Source organism: Diabrotica virgifera, chromosome 3, assembly GCF_917563875.1.
Source record: "Diabrotica virgifera virgifera chromosome 3, PGI_DIABVI_V3a".
NCBI lineage: Eukaryota > Metazoa > Arthropoda > Insecta > Coleoptera > Chrysomelidae > Diabrotica > Diabrotica virgifera.
This window is the reverse complement of record NC_065445.1, coordinates 78,652,596-78,672,273: the sequence shown is the minus strand read 5'-3', so window position 1 is coordinate 78,672,273 and position 19,678 is coordinate 78,652,596. Positions and strand designations below refer to the sequence as shown.

Below are 19,678 nucleotides of genomic sequence, written 5' to 3'. Positions count from 1 at the left end.
TACTAACATCGGCGTTAAGCCTTTTGAACGTCAGTACTTTAGAATGTAGATTGAATTATAATTACAACCATTGTTTGGTTCTGGGACTAGTTAGCAAGTATACGAGTTCACTGATGAGGGACTGATAGGTCCGAGAACGTTCGTTCTGAACATATTTTATGCAATCCATTGGGATTTTTTAGGATTTTATTAAGTTATGCCTACTACTTCGATGTATCAATATGATGATTTATAATACGATGATTTATCAATAATTTTTCTCTGCACTAAGGATGCCTTTCAATTGAACAAGCCTCGTACCACTGTGATTAATTAAATGTTATCTTAAAACATAATATATGTAAATTTGAACAAACATTTTTTTTATTTTAAATGCAACTTAACATTTTTGTTCAGATTAAGTACAAAGCATGAATAAACTACTTTACCGCTAACGTTCCATCTACGGTATCGAGACGACGCCGACGCGCGACGAACGGACTGAAAAATTTATTCTAAATTGGGAAAAATAAATCAAACTCTTAAAACGGATACTTCGTAAGTATTATCCTTATAAGTACATATAAGCAGGTTGTTTATTGGAAGTATCTTCCAGGCACTAATGGGTGTATAATAGTTAAGAAGTGCTTCAGGACCAACGTAGGCGAGAACGAAAAAGAAACATTTTAAATAGTTGCTTATTTGTAACCGTTGAGATGAGACTCATATGTCATTTACAGGAGAAGAGACATATAATTTGTAACAGTGGTCAGCAGGGTCGGATCAGGTTTTAACAATGATATTTACATACTTCGTTTAAGGCTATGGGTACATAATTCGCAAATATTTTACGTGTATCCCTACTTTTTCTGTCTTTACACGGCAAATTACGTGTAGTAAAATTCACACTAGTATGGATAAGTAAACATTACTAGAATGTCATTCTACTTGAAAATGTCATCATTAATTTAAAGAGATGGGTTTTGAATGTTCTTGGATAACTCTTATTTTTATAATTGCAAATTATTAATTCAGTTAATAAATGTGATAATTTTTTCACTAACTATGTATTCAGTGATTGTAATAATTTATTTGCACAACGAAGACTAATAGTCAATCGAGAAAAGAGGAAAAGTGTTAAAGTGATTTTTTAATATTATATTGTTATGGAACGCTTACAATTTTGAACATCTTTAACAACAAAATACTTGGATCACGGAATATATTATCCTGATGTATTATCTGCTTGGATCTTCCACAAATAATACACAATAAATAACTTTTTATTAAGTTCACGTCTTAAATCAATTATTTATCAAATACACTATAATATCAATAATATTTAATCAATAACTCAACATATTCCCGATGCAATGTCAAATATTTAAAATTGTCACTGATTGTCAGTGTCTGACTGACAATATATGCTGACAATGTTATATTCGGCTGAGTGCGTTGTAAGACAAAGATAGATTTGGAAAATATTACCACGGCATTGTGTTCATTTTTTTCGAATCCTGAAAAAACCAATAAATATTTTTGAAAAATTTAAACGCAGAATGAAAGACTAAATTATTACCGAGGGCCGAAAGTCCCTTAGAATAAAAAAAAGTTTATTTTGAATGATATATTTGAAATTAAAAATCACACTAAATTTTCTCTTAGTTTTTCACCCCTGTAACGTATTATAATAAACATTATAGAAGTTCTCAGGGACTTTCGGCCCTCGCTAATAACGTAATCTTTCATTCTGCGTTTAAATTTTTCAAAAATACTTATTAGTTTTCTCAGGATTCGAAAAAAATGAATCCCCATTTGAATAGCATTGCAGCCAAAAATACGTACCGATCCTCTTAAAGTTTAAGGTCTATCATCACTATCATCAACATTAAATTAAAAGTAATGATCTAAGATATGAAAATAAATTATATTAATTTATCAAAGAAATAAAGGGTGATTCATTTAGATTTAGAGGTACTCTTTTTGGTGGGGATTTAATGGGAGATCATGAGTCGTATCACCCGATGTTGCGTTTTTATTCAGTATTGTTTGACATTTCATCCTGGAAAGACTTAGCTCGGCACAACGTCTAGAAATTATTCAGCTGTATTACGAAAATAGGCGTTCAATGAGGAATGTGTTTCGTGCGCTTAAGTCGCGTTTACACGATGGCAATTGGCGAGACAATTGTCATTGGACAATTGTCATCACGTGGTTGCGGATTGTCGGAGGCCAGTCCAGTTGAAAGAGATGTTTACACGGGGCCAACTATTGCCATGGCAGTAGACAGCTAAAACATGGCCGACTGCTCGTCATCTAGAGGGAACTGGCAAAAAACAAGACAGCACTACTGGCCTACACCGTCCACACGGCGCCAATTGTCGCGACAATTGAGATTTCGAGTTGTGGGGGGCTCACTGGGCGCAGCTCATTGTCCTCAGTCTACTCCCGGAGACAACTGAATTTTGGGCCAATTGTGAGGGCAGTTGGCAAGGCAATTGGCCTGAAGTGTTTACACGAAGACAATAATTTCATGCCAGTCAGTTGTCTTCTGACAATTGTCTCGCCAATTGCCATCGTGTAAACGCGACTTTAGAGCAATTTATGGTTCACACAATTGGCCTACCGAACGCACAATTCTCTACTCTGTAGCATCAGTAAGTTTGAAACCCAATTTTCATTATTGGATCACACATGACCAAATAGTCCACATTCAGCACGTACCGAAGAAAACATAGCGTTCGGCGAAAATAACGAAGAATCGATTCGTCGCTGTTCTCAACATCTTGGTTTGTCGTATACAACAACTTGGCGTATAGTGGTATAGTACGTAATGATCTTGGTTTAAAAGCCTATATAATTCAATTAGTGCAAGATCTGAGGCCTATCGACCTTGCGAGTTGTCACCGTTTCAGTCAAAGTGCTCTTGATAAGCTTACAGAAGATCCACTGTTTTCGAAAAAAAAAATTGTTTTCCGATGAGGCCCATTTTTGGCTTGACGTGAATAAACAAAATTCCCGTATTTGGGTTGATGAGCAACCTGAAGAGGTTCAAGAGTTGCCATTACATTCAGAAAAAACAACTGTTTGGTGTGGTTTATGGGGCGGTGGAATCGTCAGTCCATATGTCTTTAAAACGGAGGCCGACCAGAATGTTACTGTGAAGGGAGACCGTTATTGCGCCATGATAACTGGCTATTTGGTGCCAGAAATTGAAGCTGGTAGTATCAATGACATGTGGTTCCAAAAATATGGCGCCAATTGCCATACAGACCGTGAAAGCATGGCTTTATTGCGAACACTATTCGGTGAGCAATTTATTTCACGCTTCGGACCAGTGAATTATTTGCATGTATCCTGTGACATCACACCTTCGGACGTTTCCCTTTGGGGCTACTACCTAAAGTCCAAAGTCTACATGAATAAACCGGCAACGATTGGGGCATTCGAGGTCAATCTTACTCGAGGCATTGGTCAAATACCAATCGAAATGCTCGAACACGTCATTAAGAATAATTGTAACTTCAAAATGAACCATCTGAACCGCAGCCACGGTCAACATTTGAAAGAAATTATCTAAGAAAGAAGTAATTGTAAAGAATGGTTCTTTTGTATGACAATGGAGATTTTCAAATAAAATTCTTTTTTGAAGGTATACTTCTTTAGGCGCGATTGGGAGTGAATTTTTATTATTCTGCGCGCATGCGCACACAGAAAGTATGGAGTTCGTTGCTAAATGTTAGTTATGTATGTATTAGTCCAAAAAAGATGTGGAAAGAATATATTAGTGTTTTTAGTAAATTAATTTATTACTTATAATTTTTGGATATATTTGGATTTGTCTACCTCGGGAATAAGATAATAAAAGTAATATTTACAGTATTTTTATACTTCGCTTGGTCTATTTGACACATTGTCTGAGAAATCTTGTAGTCCGCACCCGCACAAACAAAAGGGGTATAGCTCAGTGGTAGAGCGTTTGACTGGAGATCAAGAGGTCCCCGGTTCAAATCCGGGTGTTTTCTATTTTTTTTTTAATTTTTGGTATTGTTTTAATAAAAATTTTTGGAAACTGGTAAGTATTAAAATTAGTTTAATTTTTAAATAAAATATAAATAATTTTATATTTTATTTGTATAAAGTATATTTATTTCGTTGACATCATATAATAGAAGTATAACTTCTTACGTGCGTACAAAGTACACACACATTATTTTTTCTTTTTGAAAAAAGTATGTACATACCTCTAAATGAATCACCCTTTACAATAAATAATTCAAGGATCAAGATATTCAAATGATTCGTCAGATCTTATCTTCTTCATTAGCTGTTGTGTCCGTATTCAGACATTGGTCGTTATCATGTTTACAATTTTTCCTGAAATCCATCCTTATCGGCTGCTGCGCCAAATATGTAGTTCTACTGTGGAACTACACCATTGTCTAAAATTACGCAGCCATGAAAGTTTCTTTGGCAATCCAACTCCTCTCAATCCATCTCTTTCCCGCCTCTTTTTCTTGTATTAAAAGGCGAAATAGATGGTATTAAGTTCTCTAGTTATATGGCCGAAGTATTCTGCTTTTCTCTTTTTTATGATGTTTATGAGCAGACCTTCTGAATTCATCATTTTAAGAACATCTTCATGGGAAGTGTGGGAAACCCACGATATCTTTAGGATCCGTCGATTGCACCACAATCATACAATAGGAGGACACATAACATTTCAGGACCTTCTTGCGAATATGCATCGACAGCTTTCTGTTATATAAAATTGGTTTTCTTTCTAAGTGTCAGCCACCTTGCCTTTGAAATGTTGTTTTTAAGGGCTCTCCAATAACTTGCTTCACTGACTACATAATTTACTAATTTGGAGATCTTGTAAATTTTCTGCAAATACGGCTGTATTGCATAGGAAAGGCCGATCCCATAGAAAGTTAAATCACTGAGCCATTTTTCGTTTTTAAGTATCTCAGTATCATCGCCTCTTTCATTTTGAAAATACATGATTTCAGGTTGTAGTTGTTTAAACCTTTTCAGCGTCTGAACTACCTTACGTCTATATAAAGAATATGGAAGTAAACCAGTTTGGTCAGCAGACTCGCTAGCTGACTTTTAAAGTAGCGTCATTGCAAGCTCCGCGTAGTCCATAGCTTATGGGGCACAAATCTTGATACTATACAAAAGACCTGTAATAAAGGTATGATCAATGAAATGAAATATTGAAGGACTGGAGGAGACTCTAATTGGCAACTCTCAGTTGTCAATACCCTGGTTAGTGATGTCCTAGGTTAAATCCAGGAATATTTTAAACATCACATATTTTAAATAACCATATGTAACATATTTTAGAACAATATAACATTTAAAGCGTTTTTACCAAACATTTTGGTGGCTCAGGCATGTGCATTACTGGAATTAAACACTGGTGATGGAATTAGTATTACGAAAACGTTCTATTTTATGATGTAACTCTTTTTAGGGATTTTTTAAATATACCTTCTACAGATAGGAATAGGTGGATATCGAAAATAACAACTCGATTCTCAGAGGGAGTTGAAAAAGAGGCAGAATTAGGAGTTCGTGGAGAGATAAAGTAGACGAGGCAATGGAAAGACGAGACTTACAGGACGAAGAATGTAATTACATTTCAGTATTTTACTAATTGGCCCATGTATTTTCATTGCAACAAGTTGCTGCTCTTAAATTAATCCCAAATTTTTATTTTGTTTTTTTAATAACCAAAGGAGTTTTGTAGGTCATCAGAATCCATTTTTTGTGTGAAAAATAATCCATTTATAATATGCTATTATATATTTTATATAGGTACATATTATGAAATCATATGAAGTTTAAAGGGAACTATAGGCCTAGTGAAGTGTGTCTAAAGGGCATTTAACGTGTTCTTTATCGAACCAACCGTTAATAAAAATTATTGTATTTGTAGTAACATCATGAGGTAAAATATTTAGTGAACTTATCAGAAATACAATAAGATGCGGTTGAATGCTCGAATATCAGAAGGGCCATCTGAAATAAGCCAAAAAAACGCTATTAAGAGAGAAAAAAAGGGAGTAAACTTCGACAAGAGCTGGAAGCTGATATAATATAAAGATACGTATCCATTACGTTGGTAATCCGTACTCCGTGTAGCAGCTCCAATGGATACGTTGACGTTGTAGACTTATTTCGTCAAAAAAAGGAAGCTACCCAGCACAACATTCCTGGGTGTGCTGGATAGCTTCCTTTTTACGAAGTAAGCCTGCAACGTTATTATATTTTTTATTATACATCAGTTTCGAGCCCCTGTCGAAGATTTTCCCTTTTTTTTTCTATCTCTACACTAGCTTTTTGGCTTATCTTAGATGGCCCTGATAATGCTGTGAGAGCGAAAGTACTTGGGCAAATTTTAATAAATAACTACGCTCGATATCTGCCTTTTATTTGTAAAATTATCAGAAATACCCGGTAATTTGTGATAGTTGCGAAAGACGAAGTTTTGAATTGATTTAAGTTACTATGAGTAGGTTTGTTATTTGGATGTTGAATAGTTCCAGAACGACTCCACAGAATACAAATTAGATCAAATTATACAAACATCTAAATAAACATTGTTGTTATTCTCGTTGTCGCCGTCCCTGTCGACACGCGTGAATGCATTTCTCCATCATCATCCTTCGGACCACCTACTCATTCTCAAATATGCATCATAGGTTCTCTCTTCTCTCTATAAGGAATTCGATTAATATGGTTTAGAATATCATTAACCTTCACATTGACCGCCGTTACCTCCTACCAAAAGTTTATTGATTAAAAGTACTGTCACGTGCCAGCATTTGTTTGCGTGTGATAATAGAGTTCACGAAAATAGGAAAGTGTTAATGTTATGTAATGTTTACCATTTACTGCAAAACTATTGGAAGTCGTGAAACAGAAAACAGAAGCAGGCACAAAGTTCATCAGTCTTGGTTTCCTCCTCCTGTTACCGATTTCTTATTTCTTCTGTTCGTTGTCTCTTCACCTTTTTAACGCTCTTTCCATATCTAACAGTTTCTTTGTTTCTACGGTCATTCTAAAAATATGACTATACTAGTTTTTTTTGAAATATTCTGTATACTTAGATTGTAAGTCGATATTGGATTCTAATCTGATATGTATATGTTTAATTATCTCATTTTTTTCTCATTGCTTGTGTTTGCAATGGCATCTTTTTTTTCTTATGTATCATCATAATATTATGTATATTCTTTTTCATGGACCAGGGACCAGGAAGTGGAATATCTTCCATGGTGGTAGATATAAACCGTCATGAAATTCCATATGCTAAACAGCCTAATATTTAGGTCTAAATGTAGATGCAAAGCTAAGCTGAAAAGCACACGTAAAGAAAAGGACACGCGCCAACTCGTAACTTTTAATGACAAAAATTTTCAAATCAAAATGTACCTACACCGGCCAATTCGTAACTTTTCTATTACCTGACCTGCCAACTCGAAACTTTCTTCAGGTGAATTCGAAACCATTGATTAAATCTAATACCTTAAATCTAAACCGAATGTTTCTTGGTTTGCTTAAAAACATTATGTTTGTACTATATTATGTACCTATAAAAAATAGCAAAAATTTAAATATCTTAATAAAATAATTGAAACAATATTATAGTGTTTCATTAACACGTGTTATAATAGTTATTTATGAAACAGTTCGTGAAGTATGCTTTCTGCGAACGCACGCGATTTTTAGAGCACGAGCGACAACGGAGCGAATGCTATACATCGCGTAAGTTTGCAAAAAGTACTTCACGCACAGTTTCATACAATATTTTATCTACGATAAACAAATAAAAAAACTGTAACTCTTCGTCACTGGAATTCATTTCTATTCTACAATTTTTAGAACTTTGACATTTAAAAATCCTAACTACTTTCAAACCACAAAACTGTCAAAAATTTTGTTGTAAGTCATTGCTCATATTGTCATCACCATGACAACGTGAAAGTTAAAGATATTTGATTATATGAAAGTGTGCTAAAAAACCCATTGAAAGTGTGCGAAAAAGTAAATCCCATTTAAAATACATTGTTACTTCACGCACACTTTAAACCCTTCACGCACTGCTATCTATAATGACAGTTTTCACAAACTAAAAACTTATACATAATATGACATAGAGTAGACAAATATTATTTCCATCAAGTATAGCTCTACACGAGCTTGGTTTTTATTAAGTAATTGTAAATTCAATATTTAGATGTTTAGCAATGCTAAATTATTTAAATCCATCTGATAATATAAAAGCAAAGAGATTTTCCATAATATGTTTATTTCAAATCTAAAAGATTATACCTTTATTTAGTTACGAATTCACCGGTAGTTGATTGGTTACCGAAAAATTACCTGAGGGCCAGAGTTACCAATTGGCCTGTAATTAGGGTGGAGGATTAAAATAGTTACGAATTCACCGGGACCCAAAGAAAAAGCGGGAAGAATTAGGTATTGTATTTAAAAAGGTATATTGGCTTCTGGGAAGACACACAGCCTTGTCAATTCATAATATGCTTTTACTCTATAAGCAGGTTCTAAAACCTTAGTGGACATATGGGATCTAACTGTGGAGTTGTACCAAAAAAAGTAATACAGTGGTACCTCGACATACGAGGGTAATTCGTTCCGTAACCTTGCTCGTATGTCAAAGCAATTTTCCCCATTGAAATTAACTGAAATGTCACTAATCCGTTCTAGTCCCAAAAAAATCACTTTAGTTGTTTTTGTTAAGTGTTTTTAAATAAGAAAAATGTTTTTACAAGATGAAGCATTTATTTATAAATAACAAAAAATACATACATATTCTGTAAAAACATAAGAAAAAGTGAGGTGCTTACGGAAGCGCTTAATTTTCGTCAGTGGTCTTCGCTTTTTTCGTAGCACTTTGCTCATTTTCATCTGCAGCTCGTTTAAAAAAACTATCCACAGAGGTTTGTTTCTTCTTCCCTTTCTTAAATCGCTCGTGCCTTCTCACATATGATGCTTTGTGTAAGGTTCCTCCTTGAAGCTTCTTCATCTTTTCATGGAGAGAGGTCCGGAGCTTGGAAATTATTGTAACGCCCTTAACTGGCATTATACCCTTTATCACGTCCTTCAAGTTAGAAGTAGGTGGTCAAAAAGAGGCATGAATTTTAATAAAAAGCGGTTGCTCAAATTTTGCTCTCATCTCAAAGCAAAACATCGCTCGCTCGGCAGCTCGTATCTCAAAACATTCGTATATTAGGGCGCTCGTATATCGAGGTACCACTGTACATATTAAAATAATTCAAACTTCAGACTTTCCAAAATAAAGTATTGAGGTGCATTGTTACCGAACCTCAACTGGTACAGCCTCGACCAAGATATCCATATAGTCCTAGGGATGGGGTATGTTGATGAAGAAATACAAAAAATTGCCTGCAGGCACGAAGAAAGGTTTTTACAGCACCAAAACGTTGAGCCATTCAGCTTTTGGATAACTCTAGCCAAAAAAAAGACTCAAGTGCACAAAGCCTTATGAGTTAGTGTAGTGCCTAGTGCAAGTTAAGTGAAAAAGCTATTTTTCTACGAGCGTGCAAAAATGTCTACTTTCGCGCACGCATTTTAGTTTAGAAAGTTTCACTTTTCCGCACGCGTGTTACTTTTCCGCACGCGGTTTTTACTTTTCCGCACGCGTGTTAATTTAGATATGTTAATATGGCCTTAAAGTAATTATAATACATGCAATAAACTAATATTTAGTTGTTATTTACTAATTTATTTCAAATATATCTTATTGTGTTCCTGTTTTAATGAAATTAACGCGACAATTCGATTAAATAAAATTATTTTGACGTAATATTCGAAAGTCAAATCGGTAGACAATAACAGTCGTTTTGAATCATCGTCATGGAAACCAAGATCGTCCTCATGCTAACTAATTCTATTGAAAGTTTGGTTTTGACAACCTTCTCAAAGAATTAATTTGTGTATGTATTTTCATATTAATTAAATTAATTTTGGTAATTTTTTAAAGACTCTTAGAAAAAATATTGTTCCTAACTCTTGCAGAAAGTCTCTTTTCCGCACTCGACTGCTTGCCGAACTCCCGCTTCGCGTCGTTCGGCAAACTGCAGTCGCTTGCGGAAAAGAATGACTTTCTGCACTTGTTAGGAAATAGTATATTGTGCAACAAGTGCAGAAAGGTACTAATTTCTCACGAGTTTGAAAAGTTGCGGTACGAGCGCAAGCGAGTGCCGCAATTCAAACGAGTGAGAAATTACATTTCTGCACGTGTTTCACACTATACTTTTTCTACAAGCACAGTTTTTCCTAAAAATAAAAATCACAATTTCCAAACGACGATTAATTATAATAGGTACCTATGTGATAAATTTTAAACTGTATTTAATTAATACCTACTAATCAATTTAAATTCCTTATACCTAAATAAATTGCACAGAAATCAGTTAAAAAATTAATGCACTGCCTTAATTTGTTTAAATTTAAACAATTATTACACATTATTGACATTATATTTATGCAGTCACGGATTTACACAAAACCTACTTCATTCGACGTCTCTTGCACAGGTTGCTAAATCCTTATTGGTTATTTGATAATTATAAAATGTTTAATAAGAATAAAATTGTAAAATAAAACAGTTGTAACATCCATAATTTAGTTTCTATGCTATAGTTAAATATAATAATTGTCTTATAGGTTATAATTTGTCTAAAGTTTAACCACGGATGTAAACAGAATATAACGTTACTCAGAATGCGGTAGTCCACGGATGTAAACAGAATATAACGTTACTCAGAATGAGGTAGTCAACTGTGCATAAAAGAACTTTGCGGCACAGAAACGTCACTTTGCGGCACAGAAACGTCACTTTTCTGCACACTAATGTCAAATATCTTATACTGTGAGAAAATATCAAGTTTGCTAACATAAAACCGTGCAGAAAAGTGCACTTTGAATAGTGGTTGTAGAAAAATAACTATATTGTGATTGGCGCACAAGAAAAAAGTGCTGTAAAAATTAGAACAAGTATTGTAGCATTAAATATATGTATGTATGTATATGTGTTGAAAAGCTGCTGCTATGTACACAGAGATTGGCTGAAATCGACTTCCCGAAATATTACAATATGTAATCATAGATTAATTTTGAATATATGTAGAGAAAGAGGCACGGCTGTATATTTTTACAGTTACTGTTCAATTTATGAAACTATGAAAAACTTTCTTGAGGTGATATTGTCAATAGAGTTGCAATTACAACTTTGGATATGGTGAAATTATTCTTTCGTTGAATAGACAATATGACAAATAACAAAATGTATAATATGAAAATGTTAATAAGTAACTTCTTTGATTGCTGTTTAAATGTACAGTTTTAAAACACTAAAGAAAATGTATGCAACGTTGAGTAGGAAAACATTATATTTTATAGGCTATTTACTAACTGATACCGTATGAAAGTGACTGAAAACTTTGAAGTCGCGGAAAAACTAATAAACAGATTTACGCCAGTCAATGGGAGCAAGAATAGGATATTACCTTCGAATTCTATCCTACTGCATGGATTTTAATGAAATTTTGGGCCTAGCCTCTACTTATCTCCTAATTCAAAGTCTACCCTATGTCGATGTGTGCTTTTATCTTGGGGGTGGTTCCCTTCTTAGGGGTGGAAAATTTTTTGGTTACAATTAGCACGGAATTCGCTAGAGAACCTAATTCTAAGCAAAAACTGTTCTATATTTTTTTTTGAAAACACAATACTTTTTGAGATATTCGTGGTTGAAAATTGGCCATTTTCATTGAAACATAATACCTTTTCGAACGGTTTTTTGCGAATACCTTAAAAACTATGCATCTAACTAAAAAAACTGTATTAACCATTTTTGTAGGTTATAAAAAAACAAAGAGACACTTGCCTTCATAAATCTTCTAGTTATAATACAAAAAGAGATATGGTAGGTGAAAATAGTTTGTTTTTTGGTACATTCTCAAATTGGTGTATTCACCTTGAAATAAGAAAGAAGCGGTCAACTTTAGGTGTATAATGCTACTAATACCTTTTGTAGTGCTTGAAAAGACCTTTAAAATGAGCTATATTAGAGTACTTTCTTCTGTATATATTCTTCTGTACTTTATTTTTCTGTACCTGCTTCAAAAAATTCGGTTTCTTAAAAGATGATCAGGAAAATCTTCCGATACTTATGGATGATGAATAACCAGCAATAGAACCATTAGTTGACATCAACGGTGTGAGTTTTTCTGACTTTGTTCAAGTAGATGAAGGTATTACTGTCTCATGTTTACTAACCGATAGCGAAATTTTATCTGCAACAGATACGAATGAAAAAGTAACGATGAAGATGAATACGATTCATAAGAACCTTTGGCAGAGGTGTCAGTTAAGGAAGCAAGATCCTCATTCGATACCTTACAAACCTTCTGTCTACAAAACGAAAGTGATGAAAAAGCATTGCAGGTACTTTTTTCTCTTAAAAAAATTATTGAGCACTCGCAGCAGCAGCAATGTGCTTTGAAGCAAACCAGTATAGTACAGTTCTTTCGAAAGATTGATTAATTCACATTATGAATACATACATGTATGTACGCGAATTCTAACTCTAAACTTTTGTCATCGTTATAGAATAGCAGTTAATAAATAATAATTGATCAACATTTATTAATTCGAAGATTTATTTATTTTCTCTCATAAATTTCGAACCATGTGATATTTCAAATACTCATTAATTCGTAATATTTTAAGAGTCCCTCGAGTTTCGAATTAACGAGAGTTGACTGTAATACCTTTTGTAGTGCTTGAAAAGACCTTTAAAATGAGCTATATTAGGCCGATGCCACATTATGCGTTTTGACCGGATGCGGTGAAAACGCATCTGTTTCCAACGCAACCGGACCGACCTGTCACACTATGCGTTTAGTCTGGTGCAGTTTGTAAGCGCGTACCGATGACTCAAAACGCATCCGTTTCCAACGCAACCGGACCGATCTGTCACACTGTGCGTTTTCACCGGATGCGGCGGAAACGCATACGGTCAAAACGCATAATCTGACATCGGCCTTAGAGGTCCATTGCATTAAAACTAAGCGAGATATGCTGCAAACAAAATTGATAACTAATATATCTTAAGAAAAAATGAGAAATAATTTTAACCCCCATCCACCAAAATGTAAATGCATCGTTTTCCTTCTACAATACCTTTTATTATAGTGTTATTTCTATGTTCAAAAAGTGGGACGGGTTTAAAATGAATGATTTTTGAAAAAAAAGATCAAATTATAGAGTACATTTTTAAATTTTCTTAAAAATCTTCCTTTTTCTCCATGTAGCTTGAAAATGATAAGAGATACAGTAATGCAAAATAAAAAGGAAATTTATATCTGAAAAAGCCCTACATTTTTGTGTGGTATCTTTTTTTCGTATCTCTTATCTTTTTCGAGTTACATGGAGGAAAAGAAAGATTTTTAAGAAAATTTGAAAATGCGCTCTATAATTTAATCTTTTTTTTTCAAAAACCGTTCACTTTAATCCAGTCCAACTTTTTGAACATAGAAATAACACTATTATTAAAAATATTGTAGAAGGAAAACGATGTATTTAAGTTCTGATGGATGAGGGGTTAAATATACTTCTCATTTTTTCTTAAAATTTATTAGTCATCAACTTTTTTTGCAGAATATCTCGCTTAGTTTGAATGTGATCGACATTTAGTATTGCTCATTTTAAAGGTCTTTTCAAGCCCTACAAAAGTTATTAGTATCATTATACACCTAAAATCGACAGTTTCTCTGTTATTTCAAGTTAAATAAACCGATTTGAGCATGCAGCAAAAAAAACAAACTCTTCTTACCTCCCATACCCCTCTTTGTATTTTAACTAGAAGATTTATCTCTTCTTCTTCTTCTTTTTCTTCTTCTTTTTGTATAGACATGACTGTCTGTTTTTTCAATGTGCCTCTAGTAAGTTGTCGTTCCATCGTTTTCGTGGTCTTCCCACTGATCGTCTTCCTATTGGGGAACCGTCTCTCGCTGTCTTGACTACCCTATTTGTTGTCATTCGGCTTATGTGGTCATTCCATTCTATTCTTCTGTTTCTTACCCAGTTATTAATGTTATCCACCTTGCATCTCCGTCGTATATCTGTACTTCTAGCTCTGTCCCATAGAGTCTTACCATCGATTTTTCGAAGGGTTTTCATCTCCGCTGTTTCGAGCCATCTTTTTGTCCTCTGTGTGTCGGTGTCGGGTCGTGTTTCTGCCGCGTATGTCATTATTGGTCGGATGACTGTTTTGTAAATTCTGCCTTTCATTTCTTTTCCGATATTTTTATTTCTCCATATTGTGTCATTCGGGCTTTATGAAGGAACAAGTCTCTTTGTGTTTTTATAACCTACAGAAATATTTTATATAGTTTTTTTGTTAGATGCATAGTTTTTAAGGTATTCCAAAAAATCCGTCCAAAAAGGTGTAATTTTTCAATAAAAATGGCCAATTTTCAACCACTAATAACTCAAAAAGTATTGAGTTTTCAAAAAATAATATAGAACAGTTTTTTGCTTAAAATTAGGTTCTCTAGCCTCTTCCGTGGCTATTTTAACCAAAACATTTTCCACCCCCGAGAAAGGGTGGGACCCACCCCCAAAATAAAAGCGCACATCGGCATAGGGTAGACTTTGTTTTTTGAGGTATTCCCTACTTACTGTGAAAATATCAAGTAAATCAAATACCCTCATTGACTGCCCTAATTATAGTTCAAACCAAACCCTTCTTTCTCTCAGTGCGTCATTAATTTTGACGTCATATAGGATTTTAAGAATGTCGCGAATCATTGCATGACATTTTACTTAAGTCTGACAGTTGCCAGAATATTTATATTTAAATATATAAGCCAATAAAATGAGAAAGAAGAAGATATTTCTATTTATATAAATATTTGTCAGAATATTAATATTTAAAATATTTTAATGAAAAAATAAATAAATATAAAATAAAATTTTTACTATACATTGTCGGAAAATACTAACCTAGAATGACAATTGTCATGATACCTATTGACACTGTGACAGTATGCAACTACCCGCAAACGAATACATCATTTTCTGAGTTTTATGTATAATAATCGCGGACGTACCTTTTTTCCGTCACTTTCAATTTAACCCTCCGATGTTCACACTGTGGTACTCCGTGCCGCATTTTAAAGTTTTGGTACCCCGTCATAATAGCCCCGTCGAAAAAGCTCCGACAAAATAGCCCCGACATAATATCCCTCACACAAAAAATAGCTCCGACAAAATAGCCTGCAGACAAAATGAAGCTAGGACAAATAATCCCCGGACAAATAATCCCGGACAAAAAATCCCCACAAATTATCCCCGGACAAAAAATCCCCGGACAAAAAATCCCCACAAAAAATCCCCACAAATAATCCCCACAAATAATCCCCGGACAAAAAATCCCCACAAAAAATCCCGGACAAAAAATCCCCACAAATTTTTTTGGACAAAATATCCCCACAAATAATCCCGGACAAAAAATCCCCAAGAAATTTTTTTGCTACCGAATAGTTCTCTAAAAGTTTTCCCGTGAATGCAATAGACGCAAATGTTTTTCAGCTTCAGTGCATGAGAGTTATAGCAATTGCCATGAAACCAGTCTTCGGCACGAAAATAATGATTAGCGATTAAAATTAAGCATATATTGTAATTTCGATTACCAAATGTCGAACTCGAAATCGTGGAAGATATGGGGAATAAGCTAAGGCTTTGGGAATCATGTTGTACTTATTGTCTATTCGTGATGATAACTGCTGGTCCAGAAAACGATAATCTTGATAGTAATGCAAAAAATTCTGTTCTTTTTGTAAGTTTAACGTCAAAAATATTTAGTCATCATCATCATCAATGGCGTTATAACTTTTCAACCTTTTTCTAGGCCGCCAGACTGCATCTTTCCACCTTTTTCTAGGCCGCCAGACTGCATTTTTCTATCTTTTTCTAGGCCGCCCTACAGACCTTCTCCCATCTGGCCTCTCCCCCATGCAGCCATGACTGGTTTGATTTACGGATAAATTTTTAAAGTTTTTTTATGGTAGCACACAGATCCTCAATTACGTTTTCTAAAAACCTGATATCGAATAGTAATGAACATAAATGTATTCCCAAAACCAACAAAAAAGTCAAAATAATCGAAATGCTTTGTATAACTTTCATGGCGATGCGATGCGTGGAACGGATTTTTTACATTAGTATAATCAAGATTATTGTTTTCAGTATAGTTATCAGTTATTATCATGAATAGACATGTTTTGAACAGAGTTACTCAAAGCAGAGTGATCAAAAGATTTAAGCCAATTACAACATGATTCCCACAGCCTTAGCTTATTTCCCATATCTTCCACCATTCACGGGAAAACTTTTAGAGAACTATTCGACAGCAAACATTTCTTGGGGATTTTCTGTCCGGGATTTTTTGTGGGGATATTTTGTCCAAAAAAATTTGTGGGGATTTTTTGTCCGGGATTTTTTGTGGGGATTTGTTGTCCGGGGATTATTTGTCCGGGGATTATTTGTGGGGATTTTTTGTGGGGATTTTTTGTCCGGGGATTTTTTGTCCCGGGATAATTTGTGGGGATTTTCTGTCCGGGATTATTTGTCCGGGGATTATTTGTCCGGATCCCGACAAAATAGCCGCGCGCCCACAAAATAACCCCGATAAAAAAGCTCCCTTCAAAATTCAAATCATGAAATAATCCCTTAAAAATACATTTTTTTCGGATATGGTAATTATCCTCTATTCAGATGTTTATCTTAGACACATTAAATGAAAATGGTCTTTTCAGAGAACTCGAACCCTGTCTTCTTTTTCGATTAAATGTGTTCTGCTTTTAAATTAAATTCAATGTTCAAGCCAGCTCCCGCCAGCCATCTGTCTCTTGGAAGTTTGAACATCTAATTTAAGCGAAAATCAATGTTTATTTGTGATATTAACATTTTTGTCTGATTTCTGACAGCAGTACAATGTATTTTGAATTAATAAATTACATACATTCTTCTTATTTTGTCAAATAATTTTAATTAAAAAAAAGTTTTTGGACACCTTGTATAAATAATTATGTAAATGTTTATAATATTACTGAATAGAGAATTAAATAACCTTTCAAATGAGCTAGCACACGACCCCTATTCTCATTTAAAAAAATCATCGATTACGTCATCACGCCCAGATGGATGACGTTACTAGTATGACATATATACCAAAATATCGTAATTTAAAAATAAAAGTCGACCTATTTCTGGATTTTTCCTTAACGTCGCGGGTTTACGAAATAACGAATTTATTCCTTTCATTTGCACTATACTGTTATGTCTGAATTGCCGATATGAATGAGTTAGATTGAATTAAATTATTAGAAGAATTTTTTTACTAGGAAACAACATTTTTGTTTAATTTATTAATATTTTGTATTTTAACAACGACGTCCGAAGTGGAAGTCGAAACGTTAATAAAATAATTTTTTAAGTTAAATTGTGGCTTATTTCCCAATTAGAATAGTAATTTAAAATAAATAGTACTCCGTTAAAAGGTAAAACTTTTTATTGGGGGTGTTTTCGCCGGGGCTGTTTTAGTCGGGGCTGTCTTGACCGGGGCTATTTTGTGTGCGATCTATTTTGTCGGGGCTATTTTGTTTACGGGCTATTTTGTATCCGGGCTATTTTGACTGGGCTTTTTTGACGGGGCTGTTTTGACCGGGCCATTTTGACGGGTCACGTAAAGTTTTAATAAGTTTTACCAATATTCTTTCGTACACATCACTGTCTATTTAAATATGTGTGAGTGACTATCTTTAAAATACTAAAGCTATTGCATTTTCTGAAGTGTTTTATCAGTTTGATATTGAGCGTTGAAGTGAGAGTTGTTCAAAAATTTTTTTTGCAAAAATCAAAGTGAGAAAAAATTCAGTGCAATGTGTGTTTATAAGACTAATTCAATTATTTTGTATTTAGGTATTTTACTTTTGGGATGTTTGTGATTTTTATTTTGTAATAAACGTTTTCTTTGTTTAGATTACATTGTAAAACTGACTACTCGTTTTTTTTTATTTTGCGCCTGAGTCGTTACATTATGTTAAAGTCATAAATGTTAAAAATAAAGAAAACCCTTCTCACTGAAAGAAGAGTTTGGTTTGAACTATAGGTTTTATTTGTAATAATTTTTTTAACTGATTTAATCCTTTTTTTTTCTTTAATATTGTTTTTTTAATTTATTTTGTTTAAAAAAAACAATAATTTTTCAAGCATTTTTAGTCGGAAAATTTGGATAAATAATCTTTATTTTAATCTGATCAATTTGGCTTTGTATACAAATGATATGACCAAAGGTCAGATAATAAAAAATAACAGGAAACGCGTATGGAATTAACACAGATGTTCAGTGATTATTCCGGTAAATTATATTCCTAATTCTCTCATTTCTGTATATCGGAAAACCATCTATTATTTTTCAAACAAAAATAATTTGATTATACACCGCGAAGGCTATACCACAAAATTATGTTCGGATGTATCTATGGGCAATGGTAATGAAATCGTTGCATGCATATTATTTCATTACAAGGTAGCTGCGGGTACCGTGTCATCTCTCCATCCGGTCGTACAATGAGTACCACTGTAATTATTTCTAAATTGAATTTTTTCATAGTCTGACACTGATCTAGTTCCTAACACCCACAATTTAAAGATTGCGTATGTAGATAAAATTATTAATATTTACACAATAGGCAAGCATGTCGAATGTTCTAGAATGAGAGAGAGTGTAAAATATAGATTGCTGGATACAAATATTGGAACTTGTACCTGTAATTATTTAGGATTGTCTTAAATACTAAAGTTTCAAAAAGCTACCCTAAGGTACTAAGTCTTTCGAATATCTATGTGCACTAGTGTCCATCCAAGTCACTATCATCACATATTCTTGATCCTGAATGTATAGGTAGATGTGGGGATGTGACAACCCTGACATCTAGGATTTAGCAACCCAAGAAACAATTTCTGACACTTGTTTACACAAAAAGGGCGCAAAACTTAAAATTAATTGCTCTATTAACAAAAGAGGGACAATATTTGACATATTGGAGAGCACTTTGTAAATATACAGTAAACCCTCCACAGATTTTTGAGAACTGCCAACAGAGATGTTGCTTGGTCTGTCTTAATTTTCTCTGATCTGTGAGCGGGTGCCCTGGTACTTTACTACTTCTTTAAGTACCGTACCCAAATTTTTATTACAATGTTGATCCCACAATAGAAGAAAGTACGCGATTATTTATGAAGCATTGTCACACGATCTTTCTGTCGAAGAGTTCTCCAAGCAATTACTAGTTATCGGTGATTGCCGTATGCGTGTCGATGAATGTAATGGTTCGAGTTCGTTTCCGTTGAATTTTTGATATTTCGTCCCAAGGAAGGAGGAGCTTCCTAATAAAGTATTTCCAAACATCCACAAAAATCCTAATTGCAACACAACGAAAAAAATAGTATATTATTACAAAGTCCTTCAATAAATGTAATCGACACGAGTGCAATCCATTCAGCAAATGGTTACTTTCTTGCCCCATAAATTAGATCCTTTTTGGAATTAATTAATTGGATCTTAACATAAACA

The 19,678-nt window shown here is 33.9% G+C and overlaps 1 protein-coding gene and 1 non-coding gene across 5 annotated transcripts in view; both read left to right on the top strand.

The window, feature by feature from the left end:
* Window positions 1–19,678, top strand: part of LOC114335969 (ADP-ribosylation factor-like protein 4C) — a 311,831-nt gene that overhangs the window by 27,900 nt on the left and 264,253 nt on the right. The window lies entirely within an intron of this gene.
* On the top strand, window positions 3,933–4,004 carry Trnas-gga (transfer RNA serine (anticodon GGA)). Its single transcript has one exon. It is a non-coding gene; the product is annotated as a tRNA-Ser (tRNA).